The sequence below is a fragment of the Phoenix dactylifera genome, unplaced genomic scaffold (assembly GCF_009389715.1).
Source record: "Phoenix dactylifera cultivar Barhee BC4 unplaced genomic scaffold, palm_55x_up_171113_PBpolish2nd_filt_p 000085F, whole genome shotgun sequence".
In the NCBI taxonomy this organism is placed as follows: Eukaryota; Viridiplantae; Streptophyta; class Magnoliopsida; order Arecales; family Arecaceae; genus Phoenix; species Phoenix dactylifera.
The window spans coordinates 105,213-118,377 of record NW_024067677.1 but is presented as its reverse complement, the minus strand read 5'-3'; the positions used below and the strand labels follow the sequence as shown (position 1 = coordinate 118,377).

At 44.3% G+C, this 13,165-nt stretch overlaps 1 long non-coding RNA gene across 1 annotated transcript; it reads left to right on the top strand.

Annotated features, from left to right (window-relative positions):
- The first annotated feature begins 676 nt into the window (after nt 1–676).
- On the top strand, nt 677–2,762 carry LOC113461137. Its single transcript, XR_005507078.1, has 3 exons — nt 677–1,017; nt 1,119–2,406; nt 2,515–2,762. It is a non-coding gene; the product is annotated as an uncharacterized LOC113461137 (long non-coding RNA).
- Nucleotides 2,763–13,165: the final 10,403 nt, after the last annotated feature.

Here is a 13,165-nt window from a genome sequence, read left to right as displayed (position 1 = left end):
GGTTGTTGGTTCATGCTTGTGGTGCGTTATTGCAAACGATCGATAGAGAGGGAGAGAGAAGGTGCCTTGTCTGCAACCATGTCAATCATCATTGGCTATATTATACAACGGGACAAACAATTTCCAGAGCATCGACTACCTCACTTTCTATAGCCTACGAGGATTTCCAGGCAGCGCTCAAGCGGGTGGCGTGACTGGCGTCCCATGCTGTGTTGGCCGATCTTGAAGATTGCAGATGCATTTTCTTGACCAGCCGCGGTGCAGGCGGAAACATATTCGAATATATAGGATGGTATTGATCCATCCCTATTTATGAGGAGAGATCTATTTCCTTCGGAGTTGGTGGATGAGGAATTGAAGAAAAAGATGGATGAGACTTGGAAGTTGAGCCCTTGTTGCTAGAATTTTTCTTTTTTTTTTTTTAGCAGACGAGGGGTTGGGTGGAGAAGGATAGAGTTGGAATTTCAGAATGGGAAGGGATGGAATAGAGACTGGATGTTAAAGGAATACTGAAGAGTTCAGGGAGGGGTCGGTAATTACATTTCTGACAATTTTTTTTCAGATAAATGGTTTCAGGACCACACGCAAACGAACCCTTCGGATAGGTAAGACTTCACGTCAAACTTTGTCTCTTTGTATTCTTGGGTCTGCGTCAACGGGCAACATGGTTGTCCTCTATAAAAGCACAACCGCTGCTGCAGCCTCCATTGTGATCTACAAATCTACAGGCATAATGGTTTCCAACGCTATGACCGCGTCCTTCTTGATCGCGTTCCCGGTCAGGTTTTGGGTGGTTCTATCGCTTCCTCAGCCCTCCAATTTCCCGGACGGTCAAAATCATCCCACCCACAGTATCTTTGCCGTAGCCTCGCGGCGGAGCATCCAAAGACCAGGATCTATCGCTTGCCGATGCTCGCAAAGTCCAGCCCCGCGCTCTTGGCCCCTGCTACTTTATTAATTTTGCTTTGATAGATTATCCCATATTGTTAAGAGGCATATAGTTGCTTAGCCCACGAGGTTTGTGAGATTTTTTTTTTTTAATAATTTCTATACTTTGGTAAAATCTTTTTCTAACGATATATTTACATCGTGCTGCTTTTTCCCTCATTCTCTAGCAGTCATACCTTGATTGAGTTGAACGGAAAGTGCGCTACTCATCCAATCCACTCCGATGCACCAAAGCCGGCTCTCCAAGCTCCTCAAATCAGAAAAAAAAATGGGAGTACCGTTCAATAACGGCTGGTTCGCTCTGAGGGGCAATTGCATCAAAAATTGTGTACGGTGGAGATTGACGCGAAGGCAAAAACAGGCAAGGCGGCGGCGGGGGCTGCCGGAAGCGAGGGTCGGGCGCAGCTGCCGATGCAAGGCCAGGAACCGGTGGCTTGGGAGAAGCATAGGGTCTGCACGACCCATCGGGCTTTGGAAGCAGAGATGGAAAACCTCCGGCAGATGTTTATGGCCGTACTCGAGTTGCCAGAGGAGCCAATAGAAGCATCGCGAAGGGAGTAGGACAGCCTAGCTGTGGTGGTCCGAAGCTTCGGTCGGCGAGTGCTGGCGGACTAGGTGGCCAAGGACTTGGAGGCCCGAGGAAAAATGAAAGTGGAGATGGTGCTTGTGCCTCTCGTCGACGACCACCTCACTCTAAGGTTTAGATCAACGACGGATCGGGACCGAGCCCTCACCGGAGGTCCGTGGGAGGTAGCGGGCTAGCTTCTGGCCATGGAGCCATAGGTGCCCAACTTCGTACAGGGGTTGGATGCCATAGAAACGGTATTGGTGTGGATCTGGTTCCCCCGGCTGCCGTGAAGACGTCATAAATTCTGTAGTGTATAAATTTTCAACAAAAATTATTTTCGTTGTTAATTATCTAATTAACTATTAACAATGATAATATTTCAAAGTTAAACATAGTGTTTTTTGATAACATATATATTTTTATTACAGAATACTAATTATTTAACGATGAATTAGATTTTATCACCTATATATCCTTGTATAACTTTTATGATGCAATAGTTTTCATTGCAAATCATTCATATACTAATTAATAGGCGATGTATAACATTACATGCGCGAGGACTTCCTGGGTACAAATTAAGGAGAGTGGGTCAAACACGATAGGTAGGTACAGCCATCCGAGCTATAATTTTCTTGGCATGAGCGAAGACTTCTTTGCTGCATGGAGAGCTGGTCAAACACGATTGGTTGGTGCAGCGGTCCCACCTACGATTGTCCGACCAATGAAAATGTGAGACGCGGGCCTCCTGCATGAAATTCTGTAATCAGGTTAAAGATTCGTTCCTTCCTCTGTGGGAAAAACGTCGTCATCAGGCTGAATGTATCTGTGTGCTTATTAGTCCCATCCTTGTCGAAGTCCAATATGGCTAAAGATTCGTTCCTTGCCCTGTAAGAACACGTCGTCATCAGACTGACGTATCTGTGCGCTTGACTAGAGGTCCTTCATGGGCTCCTTCCACCGATGCCATCATTTTCTTGTTTTTATTCTTTCCGTAGTCGGTGCCATAATTCCAGTAACCTCTTCCTTGCTTGTCTTCATTTTCGACGAGCGGTGAAAATGGTTCGGCGCGCAGCTTCTAGCACACCATCAACGGCATCATGTGCGCTCTCGATGTCATGCACCACCTCGTGGAAGCAGAAGCACCCACAAGCCCTAGTGCGGCTTCGGCTGTTTCTAATAGGGCTGTCAACGGGCCGAGCTACTCGGGCTCGGCTCGGTAAAAGCCCGGCTCGAGTCGGCTCGTTAGTCAAACGAGCCCGAGCCCGAGCCCAAAATGAGGCCCGTTTAAATCTGAGCCCGAGCAGCTCGCGAGCCCAAACGAGCCCCAAAGAGGGCTCCAAAATCGAATTGGATTGGTTTGGGTTCGGACTTAGCCCGTTAACCCAAACGCAATCCGTTAATTAGTCCCACCTCCTCTTTTTTTTTTTTATTTTTCTTCTCATTTCTTCTGAGTCTGGGTTTTCTCCAGAAGCGTCCGGGACCTCCGGGTGTCCCTCCCCTCCCCTCCTCCGGGTGTCCCTCCCCTCCGAGTGTCCCTCCCCTCCCCTCTCGCCTTCCTCCTCCGCCGCCGATGCCTCGCTGCCTCCCTCCCGCCGCTGATGCCGAGCTCGGTTCTGGAGGTTTCGATCGGAGACTGGATAGGGTTGTTCCTCCCCCTCTTTCCTCTCCGTTTCTTCCCTCTCTCTTTTCCCCTCTTTGCCGACTTCTCCACCGGCGACGGCGGCGAGACTGCTACAGAGTCACAGAGGAGGGGAGTCCCTTGCACGGGAGGGTCGGGCCGCGGCCGAGCTCGTGGCGTCCTCGGCCGTGCCTGCGGCCGAAGCCCGTGCCGGCGGTGCTCGCGGCCGAAGCCGGCGGCCCGCCGCACGCGACGAGGTGAGTCCATTCTCTCTCTTTTTTTTTATATTTCTTTCTTTTTTATCCTTCTTTCTTCTTTTCTTCTTCTTTTCTTTCTTTTCTTCCTTCATTCTTCTTCGACGAACCGCCAGAACCGAGCTCGACTGGCGGCTGCTCGTTCTTCTCTCCGACGGTCGACGGAGACAGGGACGGAGATGGGGATGGGGCGGGCTCGAGCTCGGGCTCGGGCTCGGGCTTGGGCAAACGAGCTTCACGAGCCCGAGCCCCGAGCCCAAGCTGTGCTGCCCGAGCCCGAGCCCGAGCCCAATACTGGGCTTCGGTACCGAGCCCGAGCCCGAGCCCGAGCCGGGGAGTTTGGTGAAACGAGCCGAGCCGAGCCCTGGGAGGCTCGGCTCGGCTCGGCTTCGTTAACAGCCTAGTTTCCAATGATTACCAAGGTGATCTCCGCAACAAACTTTTTTGCTCTTTATTTAATTTTTTCTATTTATTTATTTTTATTTCGGTTAGGGCTGAAAGTGGCTGAGCTGGGCTGGACCATGCCTCTATCTGAACCGGCCCGATTACTTTTTCGAGCTACGAGCCGGGCTTAGGCTAAGAAAGTTTTGGATAATTCAGATCCTAGCCCAACTCGAGTCCATATCGATGGGCCTCGGGCTAGCCAAGCCCATTTTCAGCTCTAGCATCTGTAGGCATGTATTGTCCATTGCAAGTTCTGGTTCTCTCTTGCTCAGACCTTGATCTTAGAGTAGACCTGCTCTAATCGAGTGGCATGTCCGTGCTCGACACATTTGAATGGGCTTGGATCGAATTTTTTAGCCGGACGGACTGAACCAAAATTTTGAGCCCATCTTTTAAACGGGTTGGAGTTAAATTTGCATCAACCTAGCCCGAGCCCAGCTAAAACTTGATTATATATATATACACACACACACACATACACACACACACAAATATAATATATATATATATAGTTTTAAGCCCATCTTTTAAACGGGTTGGACTTAGATTTGCATCAACCCAGCTCGAGCCCAGCTAAAACTTGATTATGATATATTATATATATATATATATATATATATATATATATATATATATATATATATTATATATTATATTACTATATCTGTATGCTGCCGTGATCAGAAAAGCTCGAGTCTGGCCCGACGTCTGAAGCTATTGAGCTCGGACATGGGAAATAAGCTTGAAGCCTGGGTCGGGTCGGACTTGAGCTAGGCTAATTTTTGTTATGTATAGGGTTGAGCCCGATTTGAACTCAGCTAGACTCGTTTGATAAGCAGGCCTACCAATGGAGGTCTAGAAGAGAAAGGTAGATACATATTTATAATCACGGTGGTCCATATAATACATATGGCAGCCGAGCCGTGATTATATAAGCCCCGTACGGTGTGTGAGCAGCACCCTTTAGCAGTACATGTCTCCTCGCTTACAAACGATTAATGCCGGCGGAAAAAGAGCTCAAAGCACATAAAAATATCCTCGTCTCTTTAAGAATAATAATCTCATTAAAATTTCCTAGCTGATATCAAATAGTAGGAAGAGCATCATGCCGATATTTACAACCAGTACACGTACGTCTTTCATGTAGAAGATGGCCGTATCTATTTGCAAACCAATAACAGACTTCAAATTCACGCTCCGGCTGAAGGCTGACGACTAAAAGGATACAGAAACTCAACTCTCGTTCCGCTCCCTCGTACGGGACAACCCAATTAAACTTTATATTCTAAGATCAAGAATTAAAGGAAGCAAGCTCAGATTTGATTCAAAACTAATTCAAATTTTTTAAACAAAAAAATATTTATATAATGTATATTATAGGAAAAGTCAGTTTTACCGATGATTTTTTTATGACGCTTGTCGGCAATTTTCGGTCGAGCCCCAAAAATTGCCGACGCTTTCTAAAATCGTTGGCAATAGACGATACAAATAAGCGTCGTCGTAGTCTTAGAGCTAAGACGACGCTTATTAGTATCGTTGATCACAATTTTTCGCAACAAAACCAGCGGCCACCCCCTTCTCTATTTATCATTTAGTAATACATGTTGTAAGAAAAAGAGTAAATTACAAAAAATCTCTTGAGATTTACGTTTATTACACTTATACTCATTAGTTTGTAAAATCTAAACTTACAATAAGTTAAATTAACAACGTTACTAAATCTGTTTCTTTATATAAAAAGTCAAAATTACCTCTGGGTGATGAGTAAATCACAAAAGTCCCTTAAGATTAGTAGTAAATTATACTTACATCTAATAGTTTAAAAAATCTATGTTTTGGGAACCCGCCCATGCCGCATAAAATTAAAAAATTTCAGATGCAACGGAAGTGGCATGCGCGGATCAACGTTCATCCAATGAACGTTATTGAAAAACCGTTCGTAGATAGATTAGAATTAAAAAATTTTAAAACAAATATGAAGATTAGATCTTCACCTTGTGCGGGTAGATGATCACCGCAAACTGATGATCGTGGTTTAGGAAAGGTTGCTTGAAGCCGTTCACGTGTCCGGCCTCTACGGGTATCCACACGAAGTAGAGATCCGATCAAAGCTTCCTTGTCTCCCGGGGTGCTAGCTCCCTTGCAGAGACTCTTTGATGGCTGATTCCTCCCTTTAATCAACCCTTGATTGTGCTTGGAGGAGGAAGAAAAGGACAACCAAGAAAGAAGATCACAAGCTTTGCAGCCTTTTCTTTTCCCTGCGTTGGAAGAAGAAGAGGAAGGAAGGGAGCACGCCTCTCTTCTTTTTCTTGCTTGCGGCTGAAACCAAGGGGAGAGGAGAGGCGTACGGCACAAGGAGAGGGCTTTGAATGCCCAAGGGCTGCCCCACTTCTCCTTAAAAGATGTGGAGCTCCTAACATTTAGGAGCTCCTTAATTCCTAAGAGGGGCGCCGGCCCCTCTTTGCCGCACCAAGAAAAAGAGGAGGGGCGTGAGCCCCTCCCTCTTGTGTTGCCCTAATCCTCCTCTAAGAGGATTAGGAGGCCCTAATTGGTTTAGTCCTAATCCAATTAGGCTTACCAATCATGAACCAATTTGGTTAATCTAGGTAAGTCCTAATCCAATTAGAACTTAAATCAATTTTGACTCAATTGAACTCTTCAATCCTAATCCAATTAGGAGTCTTGTTGATTCATTAGATTAATAATTAATTAGACTTAAGAAATCCTAATCCAATTAGGATTATTTAATTTTAGTCCTAATCCAATTAGGACTCTATTTGAATCCGAAGTCCTAATCCAATTAGGACTTCTAGGAATCCTACTAAGTAGGAATCCAATTTAATTCAAAATCCTAATTCATTAGGATTGTAGGAATCCTATTCCAAGTAGGAACAGTCCTAGTCCTAATCCAATTAGGACTCTAGGAATCCTACTCCGAAGTAGGATTTGTGTTTAAGTCCAATTAATTAATTCCTTTGTTCCTTCTTCAACTTTTATCAATCGAATTGATTACTTGTGATTCCTAATCACGATTTCAACCATCGGATCGGTCAATACTTCTAGTGTGTGTGACCCCATAGGTTCTATTCTGACTGGTAGTGAGATATATTGTGATCTCTATCACAATATCATTGAAAACTCCTTTCAATGGGTTGGAACGATTCCAACTCAACTCATTAGGGTTTATCGATCATCAAGATAATCCCTATGAGTCCCACCATCCACCAGTGACACCTAGCAGCATGTAGTGGCTACCCAGCAGAATGGAATGATGAACCTCTAGGTGCAGTTATCGTTGATACAGTCCTACTATCGTGGATCCCTACAGGACGGAGGTCATGGACAACTCGTCAAACCCCATCGTCTGTCATATGTCAAGATTTATTCGACTTAAGTTCGAGAGTGGAAAACTCTTTCTCCACTGTGCATACTGCCCCGGCCGAGGTCTTACGAACTCAGTCTTATAAATCACATAGGATCTCTCCTTATCTATCAAGGTCGATAGATTCCTTATAGGTGCATACCCTACTCCTACAGTGAACTTACTGCAGCCAATCTACACTGCATGGACCCATATGGCTAGAGACCATGTATGTGTGCAGTCAAACTACAATAACCTCACTGTGAGTAGCCGAAGCACCGCAGGTCAAAGGACCAGTCACACTACTGCAACATCAAGCAAGTCACTGACGAGTGGATAGACATCCAAGTGACTTCTTGTTTGGTCACGCTCAGTACCCTTGTTCTCTAACAAGCACCTGCACTATCACTTCAGTGTCCCTACACTGTGGACTCAAGTCTCGTCCATCCATAAGGAAAGTAATGTGTGCACTGATCTGATCGGATCGATCACCGTCCTCGTGATGATCCATGATCAGGAGCATTTAGAAATTAATCACCAATGATACATGGCTCAAATTCTCAACTCTTGAGAATATGCATCATCATCTTATTAATTCTTGGACGATTCATAGACACATAAACAATATGAATGAAAAAGATGCCTTTTATTTATTCAATAATAAATAGTCAAGTACAAAATTATGTCCCTAGAATTAACAATGTGTCAGCCAAATTGGCTTCTAGGGCATACATCTAACAATCTCCCACTTGCACTAAAGCCAATGGTCATATATCTTAGCCCATCTTCTCAAGGTGGGCTTCAGTCTTTTGCTGACTCAGCTGCTTAGTGAACGGGTCTGCCACGTTATCCGCGGAGTCTACTCTCTGCACCTCTACATACTTCTTCTCAACATAGTCGCGTATGAGGTGGAAGCGCCGCTCTATATGCTTGGACTTCTGATGAGACCTTGGCTCCTTAGCAAGAGCTATGGCGCCATTATTATCGCAGTAGAGTGTTATGGCATCTGATGTCATCACTCCAACTCTGCAATGAATTTCTTGAACCAGAAGCCTTCCTTAGCAGCTTCAGAGGCGGCGATGTATTCAGCTTCCATAGTAGAATCAGCAATGATCGGTTGTTTAGAACTCTTCCAATTACCGTACCACCATTGCACAAGAACACATATCCAGATGTTGACTTCCTATCATCGACATCAGTCATGAAGTCTGAATCTGTGTACCCTTCTACCTTTAACTCTGATGATCCTCCAAAAACCAAGAATAAATCTTTAGTTCTTCTCAAGTACTTAAGAATATTCTTCACAGCTGTCCAGTGTTCTTCACCTGGATTCGACTGATATCTGCTTGTGACACTCACAGCAAGAGCTATATCAGGTCGTGTACATAGCATGGCATACATGAGGCTCCCTATTGCCGATGCATAAGGGAATCTTGCTCATGCGTTGAATCTCTTCAGATGTGTTGGGGCACATCTTCTTGGAGAGATGAATTCCATGCCTTAGGGGTAAGAGACCCCTTTGGAGTTTTCCATGCTGAACCTTTCAGCACTCCTCTATGTACATCTTCTGTGATAGGCCAAGCATCCTTTTAGATCTATCTCTATAGACCTTTATTCCCAAAATATAGGATGCTTCCCCAAGGTCTTTCATGGAGAATTCTTTTGACAACCAGACCTTGACCGAGGTTAGCATGGGAATATCATTCCCTATCAGGAGAATGTGTCCACGTACAGTAGAAAATACGACAGCACTCCCACTAACCTTTTTATAAACACACGGTTCCTCTTCGTTTTTGATGAAATCAAACGTTTTGATTGCGTCATCGAAACGAGTGTTCCAACTCCGAGATGCTTGCTTTAGTCCATAGATGGACCTTTGCAGCTTGCAGACCTTGTGATCTCCATCACTGGAAGTGAAACCCAAAGGCTGTTCCATATAGATATCTTCATCAAGATATCCATTCAGGAAAGCAGTTTTCACATCCATCTGCCAGATTTCATAATCATGAAATGCTGCAATGGCAAGCAATGTTCGGATGGATTTTAGCATGGCTACAGGTGAAAAGGTCTCCTGATAGTCAATGCCTTCGCGCTGACTATACCCTTTCGCCACAAGCCTTGCCTTATAGGTCTCTACCTTCCATCCGAACCTATCTTCCTTTTGTAGATCCATTTGCATCCAATAGGTACAATACCTTCTGGTGGATCTACTAAGGTCCAGACTTGGTTGGAATGCATGGAGTCTAACTCTGACTTCATAGCTTCCACCATTTCTCGGAATCGATATCAGATATCGCCTCGTTGTAGGTTTTGGGATCCTGTATGTGATCCCTATCTCCCACTAGGAACATTTCCTCGGTATCCTCTTCTAGTATACCTAAGTATCTATCGGGAGGATGGGAGACCCTACTAGATCTACGAGGTGGGAGGGACATCGTGTACTGGCTCTGTATGAATGGGTTCTATAGGATCCATGACTCGTTGCTTTTCAGAGACTTTCTCTTCAAGCTCAATTTTCCTCCCACTGCCTCTATCAAGGATAAACTGTTTTCCAAGAAGATGGCATGACGGCTCACAAACACATTGTGATCCTCTGAGACGTAAAAATTGTATCCTAATGACTCTTTAGGATATCCTATAAAACGAGCACTTATGGTCCTAGCCTTAACTTGTCCGCCTGTAGTCGCTTGACGTGGGCCGGACATCCCCAAATCTTGAGATGACCAAGACTTGGTTTCTTACCATGCCATATCTCATACGGTGTGGTAGGAACGGATTTAGAGGGAACTCTATTCAAGTAATAAATCTGCGGTAAGTAAGGCATCTCCCCAAAAAACATAGGTAAATCAGTGAAGCTCATCATGGACCTGACCATATCCAATAGGGTCCGATTTCTCCTCTCTGACACCCCGTTGAGTTGAGGTGTACCCGGAGGTGTCCATTGTGAGACTATGCCATTCTCTTTGAGATAGTCCCGGAATTCTCCACTAAGGTATTCTCCTCCTCGATCTGATCGAAGAGCCTTAAGATTTTCCAGTTTGTTTTTCTACTTCATTTCTGAACTCTTTGAACTTTTCAAAAGATTCAGATTTGTGTCTCATAAGATACACATACCCATACCGTGAATAATCATCGGTAAAGGTAATGAAGTACGAATAACGTCCCCTGGCTAGCACATCGAATGGGCCACATACATCTGTGTATGTACTAGGGTAAGTATTTCAGTGGTCCTCTCCCCATGTCCTACAAAGGGCAATCTAGCCATTTTTCTTGAAGACAGGACTCGCAAACTGGATATGACTCGGAAGTCAATGAGCCGAGAAGCCCATCTTTATCCATTTTGTTCATTCTGTCCTCTCCAATATGGCCAAGCCTGAGGTGCCACAAATACTTTGGTTTATCTCATCCTGGATCTTTTGGATCCTTTGGCACTCACTTCTTGCTCAGTAACATTTACAGATACATCCATATGCAAATGATAGAGACTGTCAATCATAAAACCACGTGCGACTATTTTATTTCTGAAATAAATAGAACAGCAGTCTTTGTCAAATGTAAAAACATGACCTTCCTGTGCTAGACATGAAACAGAAATCAAATTTCTGCTAGCAGCAGGTACATAATAGCAGTCTCTAAGTAATAAACTAAAACCAGACGGTAGTCGCAGATGGTAGGTGCCCACAGCCACAGCAGCAACTTTTGCCCCGTTGCCAACCCGAAGGGTTACCGCACCTTCCGCCAGCCTTCTACTTTCCTTTAGACCCTGCATGGTAGTACAAATGAGCACTAGAACCAGAATCTATAACCCAACTAGAAGTAGAAGAAACCGTTAGATTAGTTTCAATATGAGCAAGTCTATACCTTCTGAAGGTGTGTCACCTTTCTTGTTCTTCAGGCTCTCGAGGTATGAAGGACAGTTTCTCTTCCAGTGGCCGTCGACATTGCAGTGGAAACATTTTCCTTTGTCATTAGCCTTTTTCTTTTGAACTTCCTTCTTTGGCTTCTTGTCTTTCTTCTGCTTCTTAGCAGGCTTCTTTTTCTTCCAAGTAGACTTTCTCTTGGAACCAGAAGTCAACTCAGCAGCAAGGACATTGCCCCTTGAACCTTTCAAGGCTCCCTCAGCAGTTACCAACATTTACAGTTCAGTCTTAGTGCATTCAATCTTATTCATGTGGTAGTTTACTATAAACTGACCAAATGAATCAGGAAGGATTGAAGGATCAATCACTTGCAATTCCTTGTGCATGTTCATACCGAGCTTCTCAAGCTCCTCTAGGTCCTTGATCATAGTCAGACCGTGATCATGGACAGACTGCCCTCGCGCATCTTTGCTTTGAAGAGCCTCTTGGACACTTCAAAACGAGCTGTGCGACTCTGCTCACCATACAACTCTTGCAGGTGTGCCAGTATGTCCCTAGCAGTCTTCATATTTTCATGCTGGCATTGGAGTTCATTGGACATGGATGCCATCATATAGCTTGACTCTAATGTCATCGTCCTCCACTTTTATGCATCGCACGCTGATCAGTGACGTGCTTGGTAATGTGGGGATATCTGAATCGAGTATGTAGCCTATTTTCTCACTCAAAACAATTTTGAGATTTCTAAGCCAGTCTTGTAATTGGTTCCGGTCAGTCGGTTGGTCTCAAGAATACGGGTCAAAGGGTTTGAGCTGACATTGTATCTGCAGAGAGTAAAGATTCTAGTTAGACTTTTGTACTTGATCCTAATCTGTTCTAAGGTCTTTTAGAACAAATGTACTCCCACTATTTTCTCGAATTCCTCACACTCCCCTGGTAGGAAAACGGAAATCCACACGACTAGGGTTTCTAGTGGGTACTGCGGTCCCACCGATTTACATGCCACCTCACCTAACAGTTATTGGTGACACATAGATGATGAGTGTACAACTCTTGTACAATGCTTCTCAAGCATGTTGCAGTGCAACTTGGTCTCTAAGCCATGAAGACCTCACCTAACAGTTATTGGTCCCATTTCTTAGTTAAGTCAGACCCACCGTATAACCGTAGGAATAAAGTCGTCATTGGGTCCTCACCTAACAGTTATTGGTGCCCAACCCCACCTTTACCCTACAACATCTCATGTCTATAGAGAGGTCCAGCCCCCCGATGCAACTTGACCACTGTGTCCAGCCGAGACAAATCAACATCAGAAAGACCTTAGCAGCTCTACTACAGTGGAAGACCTATTGACTTAATATTGGTTAATCAGGTCTTAGTGTTTGCAACTTGAGCTCTTCATAAGAGGTAATCGAACAATTGGCCAGGTAAGCAGGTGGGAGGCTCCCCTTACTCAGAGAGTAAGGTCCTAATTAAGTAACCACCTTTCATGCTTTCCTAGACACCAATTAGATCAATTAATCTAATATGACTTGCTCATGTCGGTTCACTCTCGACTTGATTGAGGAGGTTTTATTTAGGTCTCAATTGGGTTTGCTACATCACATGTAAACCTATCTACCCGACTCTCATTCACATCACATGCAAACGGCACATGCAGGCAGTTATAATCGCAGCAATAATTAAAGCTAAACTTTAAATAGGTGATGATCATGGATTCTAATTAGGTCGTATTACAAGCACATGCACGTCAATCGATCAATGGTCTTCAACTCTTGAATTGGTTCCAAGCCTCCTTGATTCGATCCTTGATCAACTCTTGATCCAATCGCCATCAACCGCTTAGATCCCGTTCATCTCATGCCGTCTTCGACTTGATCGTTGACGTACATCACATCACAGAAATACAACCAGATAAAATAAAAATAAAAATAAATTACATCCCTTTTAGGAGGCACGCAGGCCTCTCAAAACATCAAATAAGATGCATGCAAGCATCTGAAAAATTACATGACATACAGATCACATCGCAGGTCATTACATTTGATACCAAAAGGGTTTGAATCCTATGATCATCACCATGCACAATTATAATTTTCAGATCTGAAA